Here is a 23,661-nt window from a genome sequence, read left to right as displayed (position 1 = left end):
TTAAAAGCCCGTTATATTATATAATTTAATTTAAAAGTCCCAAAAATATATGTACCAATGGCAGATGGCCCCTTTAACAATTCCTACAGTACTGAACAACATATTCAAGTGTAGAACTTCAGTAGAATGCCCCTTAAAACCACCACATTAGTTCAACAACGGCATAGTGTGTGACTCTGTGTTTAAGACAGTACTCACTGGTGTTAATCTGATATTCTGTCTCCTCCTCTTTCACTCCCAAAACGTCTTCCTTCTTCACCTTTATTGAGATAGAACCGTTTAGAGAGGAAGATGGTGCTTCCTCTTCTTTCCCTATAACAACCTCCTCTTCCTCCTTTTTCATTCTGAAAGGTTCTTTCTCTCCTTTCACTGTAATATCCTCCTCTTCGTCTTTCACGACAATGTTAAGCGCCAGAGGTTCTTTCTCTCCTTTCACTGTAATATCCTCCTCTTCGTCTTTCACGACAATGTTCAGCGCCAGAGCTTCTTTCTCCAAACAGCAGACCTCATCTTCTTTAGGGGGGGATGAGTAGTTTAGTGAACTCATAGTCATGTATGTTAGCTAGGTAGCTAGCTAGCTAGTTAGCATTAGCGACTAGCCTAGTGCTTGGCTCAGTATCAGTCTTTAACAAATTTGCAGATTAGGTTCAAGTTAACGTCAACTGAAATGTGTTTTGAACACTGAGATTAGCTAATGCACATTAACATGGCTTAAAACGTCAATCTATCCGTTTTATGTTGGCTTGCAAGCTACCGAGATGGATGAAAGAGTATCCGCGATGTCGTTCCTGAAGAAGCATCCCGTCCAGTCTATTTTTCGTCCAGTCAGTTATACGTTGCAAGATGCATCACCTGAAAGACGCACATCGCCATCTGCTGGCTGGAGTGGGTAACGCAGTTTGGAAACAATTGTTACTACACTTTTTGTATTGGAAAGAACGTCATAACAATTGAACAATAAACTGATATATTTTATCTTACGTCTTACAACTAATACGTTCCTGTACACAGACGTAGAAGCTTAATATGAATATGTAGATGATGAAAAAATACCTAGGTAGTGTGTTAATACACATTTACTCTGTTAATTTGTATCTTGATGTGACCATACTATTCCCGTAAAGCTACGCTACAAAGCTACAACAGGTGTAGCTGTTACTGTGAAATTCTTACTGACAATGTAGTTAAGAACAAAATAAAAAAAGTTACACAATAAAACAACTATACCGTGGCTAGTGTCAATGTGGAGGCTATATACAGGAGGTACCGGAACAGAGTCAATGTGGAGGCTATATACAGGAGGTACCAGTACAGAGTCAATGTGGAGGCTATATACAGGGGGTACCGGTACAGAGTCAATGTGGAGGCTATATACAGGGGGTACCGGTACAGAGTCAATGTGGAGGCTATATACAGGAGGTACCAGTACAGAGTCAATGTGGAGGCTATATACAGAGGGTACCAGTACAGAGTCAATGTGGAGGCTATATACATGGGGTACCAGTACAGAGTCAATGTGGAGGCTATATACATGGGGTACCAGTATAGAGTCAATGTGGAGGCTATATACAGGGGGTACCAGTACAGAGTCAATGTGGAGGCTATATACAGGAGGTACCGGTACAGAGTCAATGTGGAGGCTATATACAGGGGGTACCAGTACAGAGTCAATGTGGAGGCTATATACAGGGGGTACCAGTACAGAGTTAATGTGGAGGCTATATACAGAGGGTACCAGTACAGAGTCAATGTGGAGGCTATATACATGGGGTACCAGTTCAGAGTCAATGTGCAGGCTATATACAGGGGGTACCAGTACAGAGTCAATGTGGAGGCTATATACAGGAGGTACCAGTACAGAGTCAATGTGGAGGCTATATACAGGGGGTACCAGTACAGAGTCAATGTGGAGGCTATATACAGGGGGTATCAGTACAGAGTCAATGTGGAGGCTATATACAGGGGGTACCAGTACAGAGTCAATGTGGAGGCTATATACAGGAGGTACCTGTACAGAGTCAATGTGGAGGCTATATACAGGAGGTACCAGTACAGAGTCAATGTGGAGGCTATATACAGGAGGTACCAGTACAGAGTCAATGTGGAGGCTATATACAGGGGGTACCGGTACAGAGTTAATGTGGAGGCTATATACAGGAGGTACCTACCTCACACAGGAAGCGGCGCAGGTCCTAATCCAGACACTTGTCATCTCCCGTCTGGATTACTGCAACTCGCTGTTGGCTGGGCTCCCTGCCTGTGCCATTAAACCCCTACAACTCATCCAGAGCGCCGCAGCCTGTCTGGTGTTCAACCTTCCCAAGTTCTCTCACGTCACCCCGCTCCTCCGCTCTCTCCACTGGCTTCCAGTTGAAGCTCGCATCCGCTACAAGACCATGGTGCTTGCCTACGGAGCTGTGAGGGGAACGGCACCTCCGTACCTTCAGGCTCTGATCCGGCCCTACACCCAAACAAGGGCACTGCGTTTATCCACCTCTGGCCTGCTCGCCTCCCTACCTCTGAGGAAGTACAGTTCCCGCTCAGCCCAGTCAAAACTGTTCGCTGCTCTGGCACCCCAATGGTGGAACAAACTCCCTCACGACGCCAGTTCAGCGGAGTCAATCACCACCTTCCGGAGACACCTGAAACCCCACCTCTTTAGGAATACCTAGGATAGGATAAAGTAATCCTTCTAACCCCCCCCCCCCCCCCCCTTAAAAGAGTTAGATGCACTATTGTAAAGTGGCTATTCCACTGGATATCATAAGGTGAATGCACCAATTTGTAAGTCGCTCTGGATAAGAGCGTCTGCTAAATGACTTAAATGTAAATGTACCAGTACAGAGTCAATGTGGAGGCTATATACAGGGGGTACCAGTACAGAGTCAATGTGGAGGCTATATACAGGGGGTACCATTACAGAGTCAATGTGGAGGCTATATACAGGGGGTACCGGTACAGAGTCAATGTGGAGGCTATATACAGGGGGTACCGGTACAGAGTCAATGTGGAGGCTATATACAGGGGGTACCGGTACAGAGTCAATGTGGAGGCTATATACAGGGGGTACCAGTACAGAGTCAATGTGGAGGCTATATACAGAGGGTACCAGTACAGAGTCAATGTGGAGGCTATATACAGAGGGTACCAGTACAGAGTCAATGTGGAGGCTATATACAGGGGGTACCATTACAGAGTCAATGTGGAGGCTATATACAGGGGGTACCAGTATAGAGTCAATGTGGAGGCTATATACAGGGGGTACCAGTACAGAGTCAATGTGGAGGCTATATACAGGAGGTACCGGTACAGAGTCAATGTGGAGGCTATATACAGGGGGTACCAGTACAGAGTCAATGTGGAGGCTATATACAGGGGGTACCGGTACAGAGTCAATGTGGAGGCTATATACAGGGGGTACCAGTACAGAGTCAATATGGAGGCTATATACAGGAGGTACCAGTACAGAGTCAATGTGGAGGCTATATACAGGGGGTACCGGTACAGAGTCAATGTGGAGGCTATATACAGGGGGTACCGGTACAGAGTCAATATGGAGGCTATATACAGGGGGTACCGGTACAGAGTCAATATGGAGGCTATATACAGGAGGTACCAGTACAGAGTCAATGTGGAGGCTATATACAGGGGGTACCAGTACAGAGTCAATGTGGAGGCTATATACAGGGGGTATCAGTACAGAGTCAATGTGGAGGCTATATACAGGGGTTACCAGTACAGAGTCAATATGGAGGCTATATACAGGGGGTACCGGTACAGAGTCAATATGGAGGCTATATACAGGAGGTACCAGTACAGAGTGAATGTGGAGACAATATACAGGGGGTAACGGTACAGAGTCAATGTACTGAGGTACAGCTTAGGAGGAACCAAGAACCTGATGGTCAGTCTGACAGAGCTCCAGAGTTTCTCTGTGGAGATGGGAGAACCTTCCAGGATAACCATCTCTGCAGCACTCCACCAATCAGGCCTTTATGGTAGAGTGGCCAGCCGGAAGCCACACCTCAGGAAAAGGCACCTGAAAGCCATCTTGAAGTTTGCCAAAAGGCACCTTAAGGACTCTCAGACCATGAGGATCAAAATTCTCTGGTCTGATGAAACCAAGATTGAACTCTTTGGCCTGAATGCCAAGCGTCAGGTCTGGAGGAAACCTGGCACCATCCCTACGTTGGAGCATGGGTGGCAGCATCATGCTGTGGGGATGTTTTTCAGCTGCAGCGACTGCGAGACATGATCGAGGGAAAGATGAACGGAGCAAAATACAAAGAGATCCTTGATGAAAACCTGCTCCAGAGCACTCTGGACCTCAGACTGGGGCAAAGGTTCACCTTCCAACAGGACAACGACCCTAAGCACACAGCCAAAACAGTGTGGACGTGGCTTCGAGACATGTCTCTGAATGTCCTTGAGTGGCCCAGCCAGAGCCTGGACTTGAACCCGATAGACCAACTCTGAATAGACCTGAAAATAGCTGTGCAGCGACCCCATCCAACCTGACAGAGCTTGAGAGGATCTGTAGAGAAGAATGGGAGAAACTCCCCAAATACAGGTGTGCCAAGATGGTAGCGTCATACCCAAGAAGAACAGGGTGTAATCGCTGCCAAAGGTGCTTCAACAAAGTACTCAGTAAAGGGTCTGAATACATTTTAAAATACATTAGCAAAAAATGTCTAAAATCCTGTTTTTGCTTTGTCATAATGGGGTGTTGTATTTAGATTGATGAGGAAATCTCCCAATTTAATACATTTTATAATAAGGCTGTAACGTAACAACACGTGGAAAACGTCAAGGGGTCTGAATACTTCCCGAATGCAATGTAAGTGATTGTGGTGGTGAATACCAGAATATCAGGAACAGGCTGGATGTGGTGTTTAAAGTGCTGTGGTTTGGAGACAGGAACAGGCTGGATGTGGTGTTTAAAGTGCTGTGGTTTGGAGACAGGAACAGGCTGGATGTGGTGTTAAAGTGCTGTGGGTTGGAGACAGGAACAGGCTGGATGTGGTGTTTAAAGTGCTGTGGTTTGGAGACAGGAACAGGCTGGATGTGGTGTTAAAGTGCTGTGGTTTGGAGACAGGAACAGGCTGGATGTGGTGTTAAAGTGCTGTGGTTTGGAGACAGGAACAGGCTGGATGTGGTGTTAAAGTGCTGTGGTTTGGAGACAGGAACAGGAACAGGCTGGATGTGGTGTTTAAAGTGTTGTGGTTTGGAGACAGGAACAGGCTGGATGTGGTGTTTAAAGTGCTGTGGTTTGGAGACAGGAACAGGCTGGATGTGGTGTTAAAGTGCTGTGGTTTGGAGACAGGAACAGGAACAGGCTGGATGTGGTGTTTAAAGTGCTGTGGTTTGGAGACAGGAACAGGCTGGATGTGGTGTTAAAGTGCTATGGTTTGGAGACAGGAACAGGCTGGATGTGGTGTTAAAGTGCTGTGGTTTGGAGACAGGAACAGGCTGGATGTGGTGTTAAAGTGCTGTGGTTTGGAGACAGGAACAGGAACAGGCTGGATGTGGTGTTAAAGTGCTGTGGTTTGGAGACAGGTAAAAAGGAATATTCATTTTTAATTAGGTTTGGGGTCAATTCCATTTAAATTCCAGTAAATTCAGGAAGTAAAGTGAAAATTCCAATTCTCTGCTATGGTTTTCAATGAGGAAAATGTGGAATTGTGATTTGGTTTACTTCCTGAATTGACTGGAATTGAAATGGAATTGACTCCAACCCTGTTTTTCACTACAAAGCTGTCAGCGTCATCAATTAGTCAAATCAAATGTTATTGGTCGGATACACATGGTTAGCAGATGTTATTGGTCACATACACATGGTTAGCAGATGTTATTGGTCACATACACATGGTTAGCAGATGTTATTGGTCACATACACGTGGTTAGCAGATGTTATTGGTCACATACACATGGTTAGCAGATGTTATTGGTCACATACACGTGGTTAGCAGATGTTATTGGTCACATACACATGGTTAGCAGATGTTATTGGTCACATACACATGGTTAGCAGATGTTATTGGTCACATACACATGGTTAGCAGATGTTATTGTGAGTGTAGCGAAATGCTTGTGCTTCTAGATCCAACAATTCCACAACAAAACCTAATACACATAATCTAGTAAAGGAATGGGATTAGAATATATAAATATAAATATATGGATGAGCAGTGTTAGAGCGGCTGATGCAATAGATAGTGTAGAATAGATAATATAGGATACATTTCGCAGTATATACATATGAGATGATAGTGAGTAAGTCAATCGATGTTATAATGCATAACGCTCACAGATGTGCTTGTTCTCATTCAGAGTACATTTTCTAATTGAATAAAACAGAATTAAACAAATAAAATGTATTATGCAACAGAATAACTTCAACAACCTGGTTGATTCTCTGGTTGATTCTCTGCTCAACAACACTGACTGTGAATCAATCTGGTTGATTCTCTGCTCAACAACACTGACTGTGAATCAATCTGGTTGATTCTCTGCTCAACAACACTGACTGTGAATCAATCTGGTTGATTCTCTGCTCAACAACACTGACTGTGAATCAATCTGGTTGATTCTCTGCTCAACAACACTGACTGTGTCAAACTTTGCTGTGTGTCCAAGGCTGTCACTCCTGTCATCAGCTGCCATGATGGCTGCCTGCTCCCTCTTCCATAGTGAAAACACTGCTGGCTCAACATGGGCTTCTGAGAGGCTGGATGATGGCTGCATTCACATATATCTTGGATGTTATCGCGGGTGTAGCGAAACAGTGCTGTAATATCTAACAAAACAATAAATGCAAATCCCCACAATTTATTTTAAGGATGAAGAATTATAGAAATAGTAGAACGATTAATGTCAGAGTCCGGAATATAATTACACAGTTTGTTTACAATGTATATGATTGTGTGTACAGTAATCCCTCGTTTATCGCGGGGGTTACGTTCCGAAAATGACCCGCGATAAGTGAAATCCGCGAAATAGAAAACTTTTTTTTTTTTTACAATTAGCAACTATTACATGTATACAAATACAGTGACTCACGTGTAGGCCGTTTCACTGCTCTTCAGAGCGTTTCGTCGACATTATGGGTTAAGGAGATGTTCGAAATTACAAGATAATTTGGCCAACTTAATGTAAATTTGCCAAGCTGTTTTATGTACGTACACATAACTGCACGAGACGACAAAATGATAGCACAATTCGTAGCATGTTTTGATACAAGAAGCGGGAGTGAGTTTTTAGCGAATCAGAATGCAGAGCACAATGCACCAAAAAAAAATAAAAAATGCATTATGAAAATCCGCGAAATAGCGAATCCGCGATAAGTGAACCGCGAAGTGGCGAGGGATCACTGTATAGACATTCTGGAGCGTATTTTAATAGGAAAGGTGTGAACAGCAGTAGTTATATAGGATGAGACTTGACTAGAATACAGGGTGGAGTACTGGGTGCTAGACGGCTTGTAACAGTGACTAAAGTTCAGGGCAGGGTACTGGGCGGAGGCCGGCTAGAGTTAACTATTTAACAGTCTGATGACCTGGAGATAGACCACACATTAACCACACAATAAGTATTGTGGTGGCAGCATCATGTTATTGGTATGCTTGTCACCGGCAGGGACTGGGGAGTTTGTCAGGATCAAAATAAATATGAAAGGAGCAAAGCCCAGGTAAAAAAAATAAAACCCACCTCAGTGGGGGGGGGGGACTTATCCAATTATAATATAAAACAAAACAAATTGTTGAACATGTTCTATAAAATCGAATTTAATCCCTTTTTAGATGTAATTTTAAGGGATCAAAATGTGAAATAAATGTCAAGGGGGTATAGACTTCCTATAGTCACTGTTCAGCCTTAACTATGGAGTGGGACATCAGCCACCTCAGTGACAACAACAGAACACAAATATATATAGTTTACACAAATTTTAGCATCTTAGCTCTTATTGCAGGACTCTTATTGGGAAATCATCTCCCCAGTCAACCTATTGTGTGTATTGACCATTCATATTGGACAGCCTTACTTATATAGTAGCACCAACACCCATCAGCCCATTCTCTTCTTGATGTCAAAGCTGCAGTGTATTGTTGCTATAGGAGTTTATGATTAATAATCATTCAAATTGTGAAAATAGAAGTGTATACTTATTACTTTATAAATTTTAAGATGCTGTTTGTCTCTCCGCAGATGTAGAAGCTGAATAGGAAAATACATTATTATAAAAAAAGGTAATTGGTCTTTCTTCACATCATACTAAGAATACTGAGCCACAACCTGTAAATGTGACCATACTATTCCTTTAAAGCCCCTCTGTCAGATATAAATCATCAGAGTGGGAAACCAACTGACATGGAAACAATGGAGCAAATGTATCACTATCAGAGGGGTGAATTATGACATCATATAGAACTACTCAGACATTCTAAATATCACTTGATTATCAGAGTGATGTATTATGACATCAGATAGAACTACTCAGACATTCCAAATCAGGCTTCATCCATATCATGAAGGTGGATATTGATCCAACCATTTCCAAAGTAATGACCAGGCTGATGGAAACAGGATATGCCTTTACAATTTATAAATGCAGACAGACAATTTATTAGTTAGTTTTACATGGTGGGATCATTTTGTGCCAGTAAAAACATTTTAGTGAGAAATGGCGGTGGAAACTACTTCATGTGCAAATATTTATATAATAACCATCACATCTTAGTTAACTTGGAGTCACGTGATGATATGTTGTGTGGTCCTCCCTCTACGATTTGGGAACCCATGTAGTTTATTAGGCTACAGACTAAATAAGTTATGAAATTCACAGGGTGGTGAAACTTCACGGGATGAGCTTGATGCTCCATTCCAATATATTTTGAGGGTCTTATTTTGGTGACATGATCGATGCTTAGTTGCCATTTGACAAATAAAATAATATGTCTCTTATCCATAATAATCTCATCATGTAGGTAGCCTACCAGCACTGTCTCTGTGAGCTGCTGGCTACAGTGCATGCGCCAAGAACACGCTTTCTATATAAACACAACAGTTTAAAAAAAAAACATCAGTAGAGTTGAAAATGTGATGGAAACCCATTTAACTTGTATTTTAACTTGTTAATTTGTATTTTTCTTATTCAGTACATGGGAATGTTAAAATGCGTATGTTGTTTCATGCAGAATGTAACAATACAATGTAACAGCAAAAGCCTTTTATCCGCAATAAGTGTGTTTGATAGAAACACTGCCACTTTAACAGCAGGTGGAAACTTAGCTACGACGGTGGATATTGATCCAACACCTGCTACTTGTTCCAACCAGCCCACTGGGCACAGACGTCAGTTCAACATCTAGTTTCTATTTACATTTCTTTGAGTCGGATTTAGGTTGCCAGTTGGGTGAAACTAAAAATGTCAGCAGTCACTGGATTTAGGTTGCCAGTTAGGCGAAAAATAAATAAAAAATACCTGATGTTGACGGCTTTTTACAAATCCAATCAGTTTTCTACATCTATCATCATCACATGGATTTGTTTTGTTGAAATGACGTGGAAACAACGTTTATTCAACCAGTGGGAGGCTTGTAAATGCCCCCAGGAAAGTGGAACGGGGAACTCTTCATTGAGACAATAATAAACAGCAATCCGTGGGAGAGTTGAGGTGGATATTATAAAATAAGCATCTGCTGGAGTCCAAGTCAAACCAAGATTCTTTATTTCTGAGCTCAGAGAGAATAACAGAGTTACACACCGCAGTGTAGACGGTCTGAATTCCTGAAGCATTGGGTGATGAGCACATATCTTTATAGTTTCCTGTTCCTGGGAGGGACTTTATTCATACAAGGACGCAGGTGCAGCTGGTTTGCAACACAGGAAGATACTCCCAAGAACAGGAGATTATAATAGGACAGTTTCACAAGGTTAGTCACATAATCAGTTATGTGGACACACATACAATTAACATTTTCCGTTACAGTCTGAATATTTGAATTTCATTAAATCATCACTGGGCCAACAATATAAATGTAAACAATGGAACAAATGCATCACATCCAAATATCACTGTATTATCTGTAGTGCTGGAGGAATGACACACCCAGATAAACACACACAAAGAGTTTTAAAAAGGACCATTTAAACACATGGAATCTGATCTACTTTATATTCAAACTGACATACTCCATATTAAATTCATGTTTTCTAATAAAAACAAACAAATATATGTTTGAGTATACCTTGTACCATATAATTTCATATGGTAAAAACAAGTAAACACATTATCAGTCAACAATATAAGACAATGGGAGCACTGTGTATGTTCTCTGATGAATTTTAAGTCAATGTGATGTGAAATATCAATATACAAGTAATTCTTCTCTTCTGTGTGGATTCTCTCATGACGTTTAAGTGACTGTGATGAGTAATATGTTTTCCCAGTCTGAGCAATTTCTAAGCCTTCTCCTCTGTGTGTAGTCTCATGCGTTCTTTCAGGCTTCCTAAATGGGCAAAAACTTTGCACCCTGGGAGGAGTGGTAAGGCTTCTCCCCTCTGTGTATTTTCTCGTGTTGGTTCAGGTTGCTTTTCTGATTAAAACTCTTTCCACAAATGCAGCAGTGGTAATACTTCTCTCCTGTGTGAATTCTCTCGTGAGCTTTAAGGGTTCCTAAAAGCACAAAACTCTTTCCACACTGGGAGCAGTGGTAAGGCTTCTCCCCGGTGTGTATTCTCTCATGTTGTTTCAGCTCCCCTGAACGGCGGAAACACTTTCCACACTGGGAGCAGTGGTAAGGCTTCTCCCCTGTGTGTATTCTCTCATGAGCTTTAAGGGTTTCTAACACCTTAAAACTCTTTCCACACTGGGAGCAGTGGTAAGGCTTCTCCCCTGTGTGTATTCTCTCGTGTTGGGTCAGGCTTCCTTTCAGGCTGAAACACTGTGCACACTGGGAGCAGTGGTAAGGCTTCTCCCCTGTGTGTATTCTCTCATGTCGTTTCAGCTCCCCTGAACGGCTGAAACACTTTCCACACTGGGAGCAGTGGTAAGGCTTCTCCCCTGTGTGTATTCTCTCATGTTGTTTCAGATGACAAGGCCGTTTGAAACTCTTTCCACACTGGGAGCAGTGGTAAGGCTTCTCCTCTGTGTGTATTCTCTCGTGTTGGTTCAGGTGTCCTTTCCGGCTGAAACCCTGTCCACACTGGGAGCAGTGGTAAGGCTTCTCCCCTGTGTGTATTCTCTCATGTCGTTTCAGCTCCCCTGATCTGCTGAAACACTTTCCACACTGGGAGCAGTGGTAAGGCTTCTCCCCGGTGTGTATATTTTCGTGAGCTTTAAGGGTTTCTAACACCTTAAAACTCTTTCCACATTGGGAGCAGTGGTAAGGCTTCTCCCCTGTGTGTATTCTCTCGTGTTGGTTCAGCTTTCCTTTCTGGCTGAAACACTGTCCACACTGGGAGCAGTGGTAAGGCTTCTCCCCAGTGTGTATTCTCTCATGTCGTTTCAGCTCCCCTGAACTGCTGAAACACTTTCCACACTGGGAGCAGTGGTAAGGCTTCTCCCCGGTGTGTATTCTGTCATGTCGTTTCAGCTCCCCTGACCGCTTGAAACACTGTCCACACTGGGAGCAGTGGTAAGGCTTCTCCCCTGTGTGTATTCTGTCATGTTGTTTCAGATGACAAGGCCGTTTGAAACTCTTTCCACACTGGGAGCAGTGGTAAGGCTTCTCCTTTGTGTGTATTTTCTCGTGTTGTTTCAGGTTCCATAACCGGTTACAACCCTTTCTAAAGTGGGAGCACTGGTGTCGTCTTGCTGGTTCGGACGTCCCTGGCTCTGGTTCCTCTGAGTCTGGTCTTTCTCCTGCCAAAGACACTGTGTTATTTTTAAATTAGAGACCCGAATGAAACCTCCACATGATAAAACAACCTTGCTACGAGGGTAAATCCTAAATCAGATCTCTCAATAACCTGAGGCCAGTTTTAACAATTATAGTGTGATTTTAAAACAAATGTAGAGCTTCCTGGCAATTACTGCTACGTTTACATTACTTATTTTATTCATCCTGTTTTACAAGTCAGAACACAAACTAGACAGTTCTAGGACACTGAAGACACAGACGTCGCTAGATTCCAATCAAGCAGGTGGTTCTAAATATATAACGTTCATAGCTGTATGATACAGAATGTGACCTACACACTTCCTTAAACATGAAATAACTAAAGAAGTAATTTTGTGTGGCAGTCCAAAACTTGTTTTTACGTCGAAGATACAAAGCACAAGATACAAAGCACTTGAACTTTGTGAAGCTGTTTTTACGTTGAAAATACAAAGCACAAGATACAAAGCACTTGAACTGCATGTATTGTGTAACATGAAGTCCTATGAGAATCATCTGATGAAGATAATCAAAGGTTAGTGATTCATTTATCTATATTTCTGCTATTTGTGAAAGCTATCTTTCGCTGGAAAAATGGCTGTGCTTATTGTGGTTTGGTGTGACTTAAACATAATAATTTGTAGTGCTTTCGCTGAAAAGCATATTTGAAATCGGACACTTTCGTGGGATTAACAACAAGATTATTTTTAATTATGAGATTTCTGTTGTTTTTGAATTTGGCGCTCTGCACTTTCACTGGCTGTTGTCATATCGATCCCGGTAGCGTGATGCAGCCATAAGAAGTTAACAGTGTCTTGAGTTTAGTTTGCCTGTTCTACAGTCTTGTAAAGATAGGGGAGTTGACTGGGACAGGCAATCATCCATAATGTTTTAAGGAAAAGTTTTTGTAAAACCTTACAACAGATCATTGAAACTTTCTCTCCAAAACTAACTTTCATCAAGGTTTTATATGGTCTATTGGTTTCTCTCTTTTCATTGGCAGAATCCTTTTTCAGTGTTATGATATTCATAACATCCATATCCACCAGTCTATCTTCATGTCAACTAACAGAACTCTGCTGGTTGTCCTGGTAACAGATACCAGTCTATCTTCATGTCAACTAACAGAACTCTGCTGGTTGTCCTGGTAACAGATACCAGTCTATCTTCCTGTCAACTAACAGAACTCTGCTGGTTGTCCTGGTAACAGATACCAGTCTATCTTCATGTCAACTAACAGAACTCTGCTGGTTGTCCTGGTAACAGATACCAGTCTATCTTCATGTCAACTAACAGAACTCTGCTGGTTGTCCTGGTAACAGATACCAGTCTATCTTCATGTCAACTAACAGAACTCTGCTGGTTATCCTGGTAACAGATACCAGTCTATCTTCCTGTCAACTAACAGAACTCTGCTGGTTGTCCTGGTAACAGATACCAGTGGGCAGATCTATTGTATTTGTCCAAACTAAATTACAGCACTTACTTTGATGTGTCAAATCTGATCCTTTCTTCTCTTCTCCTCCTCTCACAGTTCCACTCAGCCCTGTTGTTTTCCTGCAGTCCACCAGCAGCACAGACAACCTCTTCATACCCAGCAGTAAGGCGCTACCGGGAGAGGCACGACACGGGGACTCCGGGAGGGAGGAAGGGCTAGCGTTGTCCTGGTAACCATAAAGAGGGGACACAGACACATATCCTTATGGATGCTGATGTCACTGTTGTCATAAAGTGCTTTACAGAAACCCAGCCCCCGATAGAGCAAGCTGTATGCTAGACCAGACCAAGCTGTACCATCTGGTGTTCTGTTCTGGAGAGACTCTTCTCTGCCTCGTCAGCATCAGGATGTTGTTGAGGCTCCCCAGAGAATCCATGATAGTCACATCTCTCTCCTGTGTGAATGACAACATCAAACAGACAGTCAACTTATGATCTTCTATTGCAATCATAGGGTCTTACCAGAGACATTAATATGTCTAAAAAGGGCCTAAATTGGCCACTTTCATTATGCTTTTTTAAAAAACGGTTTGTGATGCAAATGTAAAAGGTTGTACCACGAAATGGGTGCCTTTTGCATTCCTTTGATATTTTATGTAGAAATTATGCACCAGAATTGGATTGTAAAATCCTGTTATACAAGATGAAGTGCGCTTTAATATAGACCACGTCCTGGTCCTAAAAAAAGATGTACCAATGGCAGATTGAAACTAACAACTTATACAGTACAGAACAACATATTCATGTGTAGAACTTCAGTAGAATCCCCCTTTAAAACCCCACAGTTCAACAACTGCTGTTTGTGCCCCTGTTTTTAAAGACAGTACTCACTGATGGTAATCGGATATTCTGACTCCTCCTCCTCCCTTTTCACTCCTAAAACGTCTTCCTCCTCTTTTATTGAGATAGCCTCCTCTTCCTCTTTTACTCCAAAAGGTTCTTCCTCGTCTTTCACTACATTCTCCTCCTTCAATGTTACGGCATCTTCCTCCTTTTTCATTCTGAAGCTTCTTCCTCTCCTTTCACCAGAACTTATTTTCTCCGTCTAGTTTAGTGAGCTCATGCTCTGGGCGATTAGCCTAGTGCAGTATGAAGTTAACACATTCGCTAATTTAAGAAGCAAATTACGTTAAAATGAACTATTAGATACGTAAACAGAATTGTGTTCTAAACACCATATAATATAATATACACAGGATTAGTCTAAAGAGCTTAAATGCTCCTGTTTTATCTTCGCTAGCAAACCACCGCGTTGGTTGAATCAGAGGCCTTTTGTCGCTGTTGAAGAAGCCTCCCGCCCCGTCCATTAAATTATACGTCACGCAAGAAGCATTACCTGAAAAACTCACATTGCCATCTGCTGACTGGAGTGGGTAACACAGATTGGAACAAAAATAAAGCAATGTCAAAAAAAGTAATTTAAAAACGACCAGATGTTATGTTAACTTACTTCTTAGAGCCAAAACGTTCCTCCAGGGCTGACCTGCCCATTAGGTGACAGATTGGTGAGGGCGACATTAGCTTGGAATATGCCATCCTCGTCAAATTGACCAAGGCTCATCGCTAACAACACCTCACATAATTCTGCCCAAAAACAATGAAAACTTCTCACCCAGTGGCATATGGGATATTTAGGTGAGTGTTAGCACATAAAGCAGTGCCCACTTTGCAAAAGGCAACATGGACAGATAGGACTCTACCTGTGTAGAGCACATGCCCCTTTGCCCTTCCTGTCTCTAAAGTGCCCTTTTGGGTGGTGGTATAATTTGTATTCATTTTTTGTCATAGTTATTTTTAACCCACTGCCTGCAAGTCGTTTTTAAATTCACCTCAGTGATTTGTATTTTCCTTCAACTTTCTGAAGAGGAAACAGCCAGGAAATGCACCTGTCTGAGTCCATTTGTCTACCACTATGTGTAGTTTTTAGCGATGATGCTAATGACAACCATCTTCTGGTTGATGGAAAAGTTTTACATTTAAGTCAAGTTTTCCCACAAACCTTTTCAATTAAATGTCAACTACAAAGTAGTCTATGCCTACCTGGCAGAATGATATCATGATTATTTGCATCAATCCAGTTGTGATTTGTTCAGCAAACTCTGCAATCACATGTGTGCTACAGAGACACCACTAACCAAGCAAGGCTCTTGCTGGTGCCACTTGAATTAAAGGGTATCTACACCCAAAAATGAAAATGTCTTAGATTTTTCTCAGACGACAAAAGTGGTCTCCTTTTGTTGTTTTTCTATTAACAATGTGATTTTGAGAGCGAAAAACTGAAAAACAGAAACAAATCAGAAACCTGGAAAATTACTAAACGGAGAAAACGGAATTTGAGAAAATATATTAAATATTCTATTGATTTTCCCTCATCATGTCACACCAGACTTCGCTTTGGCTCCCCCTCCTGTCCAGTTTAGGCGTTCAGCGTTGCCGGCCTTCTAGCTGCTGCCGAACCTACTGCTGTCAAACGCCCTTCACTCATCAACCCCCGGCCTTCTAGCTGCTGCCGAACCTACTGCTGTCAAACGCCCTTCACTCATCAACCCCCGGCCTTCTAGCTGCTGCCGAACCTACTGCTGTCAAACGCCCTTCACTCATCAACCCCCGGCCTTCTAGCTGCTGCTGAACCTACTGCTGTCAAACGCCCTTCACTCATCAACCCCCGGCCTTCTAGCTGCTGCCGAACCTACTGCTGTCAAACGCCCTTCACTCATCAACCCCCAGCCTTCTAGCTGCTGCCGAACCTACTGCTGTCAAACGCCCTTCACTCATCAACCCCCGGCCTTCTAGCTGCTGCCGAACCTACTGCTGTCAAACGCCCTTCACTCATCAACTCCCGGACTTGTCTCGTCATCATTACACACACCTGGTTCCAATCGCCCCTCTATCACTGTATATATACACTCCCTCTGACATTTGTCTTTTTGTCGGTCATTTGTAAATGTTACTTGTTTTCCTGAGAGGAATCTCTCCTAATATTTCCTGAGTCCTTTATATAGTTCACCCTGGGCCTTTTTGTTCATGAAGATCTAATTTGAGCACAACAACGTTTGGGTTTTGTTCCGCTTTGATCTGTTGGTGCTGAAATAAATTCAGTCTTTCCAAACCTGAGACTGCATCCTTCCTACTCCTCTCTACACCAGTAACACATTATCTAGGAGAGTGTAGAGCAGTGTTAACCAATCCTACTCCTCTCTACACCAGTAACACATTATCTAGGAGAGTGTAGAGCAGTGTTAACCAATCCTACTCCTCTCTATACCAGTAACACATTATCTAGGATAGTGTAGAGCAGTGTTAACCAATCCTACTCCTCTCTACACCAGTAACACATTATCCAGGATAGTGTAGAGCAGTGTTAACCAATCCTACTCCTCTCTATACCAGTAACACATTATCTAGGATAGTGTAGAGCAGTGTTAACCAATCCTACTCCTCTCTACACCAGTAACACATTATCTAGGAGAGTGTAGAGCAGTGTTAACCAATCCTACTCCTCTCTACACCAGTAACACATTATCTAGGAGAGTGTAGAGCAGTGTTAACCAATCCTACTCCTCTCTACACCAGTAACACATTATCCAGGATAGTGTAGAGCAGTGTTAACCAATCCTGGTCCTCCACTACCCCCAACAGTAACACATTATCTAGGATAGTGTAGAGCAGTGTTAACCAATCCTGGTCCTCCACTACCACCAACAGTAACACATTATCTAGGATAGTGTAGAGCAGTGTTAACCAATCCTGGTCCTCAACTACCCCCAACAGTAACACATAATCTAGGATAGTGTAGAGCAGTGTTAACCAATCCTGGTCCTCCACTACCACCAACAGTAACACATTATCTAGGATAGTGTAGAGCAGTGTTAACCAATCCTACTCCTCTCTACACCAGTAACACATTATCTAGGATAGTGTAGAGCAGTGTTAACCAATCCTGGTCCTCCACTACCACCAACAGTAACACATTATCTAGGATAGTGTAGAGCAGTGTTAACCAATCCTGGTCCTCCACTACCACCAACAGTAACACATTATCTAGGAGAGTGTAGAGCAGTGTTAACCAATCCTACTCCTCTCTACACCAGTAACACATTATCTAGGAGAGTGTAGAGCAGTGTTAACCAATCCTACTCCTCTCTACACCAGTAACACATTATCTAGGATAGTGTAGAGCAGTGTTAACCAATCCTACTCCTCTCTACACCAGTAACACATTATCTAGGAGAGTGTAGAGCAGTGTTAACCAATCCTACTCCTCTCTACACCAGTAACACATTATCTAGGAGAGTGTAGAGCAGTGTTAACCAATCCTACTCCTCTCTACACCAGTAACACATTATCTAGGATAGTGTAGAGCAGTGTTAACCAATCCTACTCCTCTCTACACCAGTAACACATTATCTAGGATAGTGTAGAGCAGTGTTAACCAATCCTACTCCTCTCTACACCAGTAACACATTATCTAGGAGAGTGTAGAGCAGTGTTAACCAATCCTACTCTTCTATACACCAGTAACACATTATCTATGTGTTGGGTGGACGAGAGGAAAGCAAGTGTGAAACAGGGGAGACAGATGGACATCTGTGGATTAGATGAAGGAGGGGTTGAGGTCAGGACAGATTCTCATCAGGGAGACAAAGGTTTGGTATCCTGTTACCCTCTTTACTCTCTTCCTGTGGAACCATAAGATGTAAGGATTGGAGAGAAGGAGGAATGTCTTACGTGAGATATAACGTGGGGCAAAAAAGTATTTAGTCAGCCACCAATGAACCTTGTGAAGACTTACAGAAAACGTTTAACCTCTGTCATTGCCAACAAAGGGTATATAACAAAGTATTGAGATAAACTTTTGTTATTGACCAAATACTTATTTTCCACCATAATTTGCAAATAAATTCATTAAAAATCCTACAATGTGATTTTCTGGATTTTTTTTCTCATTTTGTCTGTCATAGTTGAAGTGTACCTATGATGAAAATTACAGGCCTCTCTCATCTTTTTAAGTGGGAGAACTTGCACAATTGGTGGCTGACTAAATACATTTTTGCCCCACTGTATATCTGGATGGAACAAATGTTGGGTTGTCTGAATTACAGCTGTACAAAACCTTTGGGAATAATTAAACTTGGTTAAAGCTTCTCTAGTGTCCGTGAGTTATTTACTGTGAAAAAAAATAACCCAACAACATCAACAACATAGGAATCACTACAAACAATTGTATGACCTCTTAAATAGCACATTAGGTCCAGCCTTTTGGAACTTTGGTTTTCCTAGATATGGCTACAATATTGTGATCACTACATCCAAAGAATCTGGATACTGCTTTCAAACAAATTTCTGCAGCATTAGTAAAGATATGATCAAAATATGTTGATGATTTCATTTCTGTACTGTTTGTAACTACCCTGGTAGGTTGATTGATAACCTGATCAAGGTTGCAGGCACTGGTTACAGTTCAAAGCTTTCTCTTGAGAGGGCAGCCTGATCACAGCTTTCCTCCAATATTAGTTAATTAATTAACAGTGTCTGGAGTTAAGTTTGCCTGTTCTACAGTCTTGTAAAGATAGGGGGGTTGACTGGGACAGGCAATGTAACATCCATAATGTTTTAAGGAAAAGTTTTTGTAAAACAAGCACCTTACAACGGATCATTGAAACTTTCTCTCCAAAGCGAACTTTCATCAAGGTTTTATATGGTCTATTGGTTTCTCTCTTTTCATTGGCAGAATCCTTTTTCAGTGTTATGATATTCATAACATCCATATCCACCAGTCTATCTTCCTGTCAACTAACAGAACTCTGCTGGTTGTCCTGGTAACAGATACCAGTCTATCTTCATGTCAACTAACAGAACTCTGCTGGTTGTCCTGGTAACAGATACCAGTCTATCTTCCTGTCAACTAACAGAACTCTGCTGGTTGTCCTGGTAACAGATACCAGTCTATCTTCATGTCAACTAACAGAACTCTGCTGGTTGTCCTGGTAACAGATACCAGTCTATCTTCATGTCAACTAACAGAACTCTGCTGGTTGTCCTGGTAACAGATACCAGTCTATCTTCCTGTCAACTAACAGAACTCTGCTGGTTGTCCTGGTAACAGATACCAGTCTATCATCCTGTCGACTAACAGACCTCTGCTGGTTGTCCTGGTAACAGATACCAGTGGGCAGATCTATTTATTTGTTCAAACTGAACTACAGAACTTACTTTGATGAGTCAAATCTGATCCTTTCTTCTCTCCTCCTCCTCTCACAGTTCCACTCAGCCCCGTTGTTTTCCTGCAGTCCACCAGCAGCACAGACAACCTCTTCATACCCAGCAGTAAGGTGCTACCGGGAGAGGCACGACACGGGGACTCCGGGAGGGAGGAAGGGCTAGTGTTGTCCTGGTAACCACAAAGAGGGGACACAGACACATATCATTATGGATGCTGATGTCACTGTTGTCACAAAGTGTTTTACAGAAGCCCAGCCCAGACCCGATAGAGCAAGCTGTATGCTAGACCAGACCAACCTGTACCATCTGGTGTTCTGATCTGGAGAGACTCTTCTCTGACTCGTCAGCATCAGGATGTTGTTGAGGCTCCCCAGAGGATCCACGATAGTCATGTCTCTCTCCTGTGTGAACGAGGACATCAAACAGATGGTAAACTTATGACCATCTATTGCAATCTTAGAGTCTTACAAGGGGCATGAATATGTCTAAAATGGCCACTTTCATCATGATTTCCTAAAATGTTCTTTGTGGTGCAAATGTAAAAGGGTCGTTCCACAAAATAGGTGACTTTTGCATCCCTTTTATATTTTAAGTAGAAAATATGCACCAATATTGAATTTTAAAAGCCTGTTATATTAGATGAGGGGAACTTTAATATAGACCACATGGAGAATTCAATACATCTAATTGAAAAGTCCCAACAAAAATGTACCAATGGCAGATCGAACCGTTAACAATTTATACAGTACTGAACAACATATTAAAATATAGAACTTCAGTAGAACGCCCCCACAGTTCAACAAATGCATAGTTTGTGCCCCTGCTTTTAAGAAAGTACTCACTGGTGTAAATCGGATCTTCTGTCTCCTCTTTCACTCCCAAAACGTCTTCCTCCTTCACCTTTACTGAGATAGCATCCTCTTCCTCTCTAAAAGGTTCTTTCTCTTCTATCACTATAACAGCCTCCTCTTCCTCCTTTTTCATTCTGAAAGATTCTTTCTCCATACAGCAGACCCCCTCTTCATTAGCAAGGGAGGAGTAGTTTGGTGTGCTCATGGTCAGGGATGTTAGCTAGCTAGGTAGCATTAGCGACTAGCCTAGTGCTAGGCTCAGTATCAATCTTTAACAAGTTTGCAAATTGAACAAGCAAATTAGGTTAAAGTTAAGCAGTTGATACGTCAACCGAAATTTGTTTAAAACACTGGGATTAGCTAATGTACACAAACATGGTCTAAAACGTAAACCTTTCAGTTTTATGTTGTCTAGCAAGCTACCGAGGTGGTTGAAAGAGTATCCGCGTTGTTGTTCCTGAATAAGCGTCCGGTCCAGAAAATGACACGTCACGCAAGAAGCATCACCTGAAAGACGCACATCGCCATCTGCTGGTTGGAGTGGGTAACGCAATTTGGAAACAATAGTTTCTACACTTTTTTGTATTGGAAAGAACGTCATAATAATTTAACAATAAGCTGATATATTTTCTCTTCCAAATAATACGTTCCTGTACACAGACGTAGAAGCTCAATATGAATATGTAGATGATGAATAAATACTTATATGAATAGGTATTGTGTTATTAATACACATTTTCTCTGTTTATTTTTCACATTCGTTTTTATCTAGATGTGACCATACTATTCCCTTAAAGCCACGCTCTATAAGATACAAATCATCCTGTAAACAACAGAGCAAATGCATCACATGCAAATAGCACTTGATTATCTGTAGTGCTATACACTGAGTCTACAAAACATTAAGAACACCTGCTCCTTCCATGACTTAGACTGACCAGGTGAATCCAGGCTAAATCTATGATCCCTTACTGATGTCACTAGTTAAATCCACTTCAATCCGTGTAGATGAAGGGGGGAAACAGGTTAAATAAGGATTTTTAAGCCTTGAGACATGATACATGGATTGTGCATGTGTGCCATTTAGAGAGTGAATGTGAAAGACAAAATATTTAAGTGTCTTTGAACGGGGTATTGTAGTAGGTGCCAAGCGCATCGGTTTGTGTCAAGAACTGCAACGCTGCTGGGTTTTTCAGCTCAACAGTTTCCCATGTTTACCAAGAATGGTCCACCACCCAAACAGTGGTGGTCAGTGCCGTTTAAGATGAGGCAGGACGATTGGTTTTTTCATGAGCATGGCCTTAATTCTATTACAGCATATTGGATGACTGTCATTCATATTTCACTCACCCTGTTCAATGTAACAGCAATAGGTTTAGGCTACTACATGATACTCTAATTGTCCCTATACCCATCATGAGGTAGCAACCTAGCCTAAACCTTTGCAGTGACACATGGACAGACACATTCAATATCGGCTTGCACACTCTCGCCTGCATCTAGCTAAGATAGAGAAGGTGAACAGTATAACTTTAGACCGTCCCATCGCCCATACCCGGGCGCGAACCAGGGACCCTCTGCACACATCAACAACAGTCACCCACGAAGCATGGTTACCCATCGCTCCACAAAAGCCGCGGCCCATGAGGTAGCAACCTAGCCTATGAATGAAAGTTTAGAATGTAGGTCACACTGGTCGAGAGCGAATTTTGCGGTGACAGACAGTGACACATGGACAGACAGTGACACATTCAATATCGCCTTGCACACTCTTGCCTGCATCTAGCTGAAATAGAGATATTACTGGACAAATTCAGGTATGTTTATCCTGGTTTTGTTCCGTTTAAGAAACATTTGTCAACAGAATCGGCGGAATGAATACAACCCTGATCAGGCATAAACACAGTTCACTTTCATAACAGCCACGTTGTATTCCTTCTCTCCTGCTCTCACCTTCTCCCTTTGCTTCTGGACTTCAATGCACAACACATCAGCTGTGTGTGACCAGGCGAAAAAACCCTTCCAAGCCAAACCATTTCATAACTGCTACACACAGCCTATATCCTTGTCACCATATTAGCTAAAGTAACATCATAGTCAACATAGTTAATAGAACTAACGCGTTAGTAAACCTGGTACAATCATGCAGTAACATTACAGTGTACAGTCAGTAAGCAGTTTAGCACTTACATTGGCAGGTCCCAGTGGCAATAAATTAGTAAAACCAAAAGCTTGCCTTGACTTGGAAGAGTTCCAGTGTTTTGTTGGATAGTCATAGCCAGCTAGCTAACATAGCATCCCTTTGTTTGAGCCAAGTGTTTGAGTAGGCTAAACTAGATAGCTGCATTTGCTAGCTAAGTAAGTGAAAGTGGAAAATAAGTGATGAAATATCTCTCTCTCGCTTCTCCTTCATTTTGGAATAAAATAATTTGTTCAAAACTGTTCAACTATTGTCTTTCTCTCTCTTTGAGTCAACTACTCACCACATGTTATGCACTGCAGTGCTAGCTAGCTGTAGCTTATGCTTTCAGTCCTAGATTCATTCTCTGATCCTTTCATTGGTTGGACATCAGTTCATGCTGTAAGAGCTCTGATAGGTTGGAGGACGTCCTCCGGAAGTTGTCATAATAATAATAAGTCTATGGAAGCCTTGAGGATCCTCCTAGGTGTTGTATTGAAGTCAATGTAACCAGAGGAGGATGCAAAGTAGTATGTTTAATTCAATTATTATTTGGTGATAAAAGTATACTAAATATAATTACATCTAAACTGAAACTGACATACTCCATATTTAGTTCAAATAAATTGTTATTTCCCACATGCGCTGATTACAACAGGTGTAGTAGACCTTACCGTGAAATGCTGAATACAACCTTACTGTGAATTACTTACTTACAAGCCCTTAACCAACAATGCAGATTTAAGAAAAATAAGAGTTAAGAAAATATTTAGTAAATAAACGAAATAAAAAAAGTAACACAATAAAGAATACAGTAGGTACCTGTACAGAGTCAATGTGGAGGCTATATACAGGGGGTACCAGTACAGAGTTAATGTGGAGGCTATATACAGGAGGTACCAGTACAGAGTTAATGTGGAGGCTATATACATGGGGTACCAGTACAGAGTCGAGTCAATGTGGAGGCTATATACAGGGGGTACCAGTACAGAGTTAATGTGGAGGCTATATACAGGAGGTACCAGTACAGAGT

The 23,661-nt window shown here is 42.0% G+C and overlaps 1 pseudogene; it reads right to left on the bottom strand.

Moving 5' to 3' along the window:
- Positions 1-23,661, bottom strand: part of LOC129846550 (zinc finger protein 91-like) — a 54,862-nt pseudogene that overhangs the window by 4,481 nt on the left and 26,720 nt on the right.

Source organism: Salvelinus fontinalis, unplaced genomic scaffold (genome assembly GCF_029448725.1).
Source record: "Salvelinus fontinalis isolate EN_2023a unplaced genomic scaffold, ASM2944872v1 scaffold_0585, whole genome shotgun sequence".
Classification (NCBI taxonomy): Eukaryota; Metazoa; Chordata; class Actinopteri; order Salmoniformes; family Salmonidae; genus Salvelinus; species Salvelinus fontinalis.
This window is presented reverse-complemented; position numbering and strand designations above follow the sequence as displayed.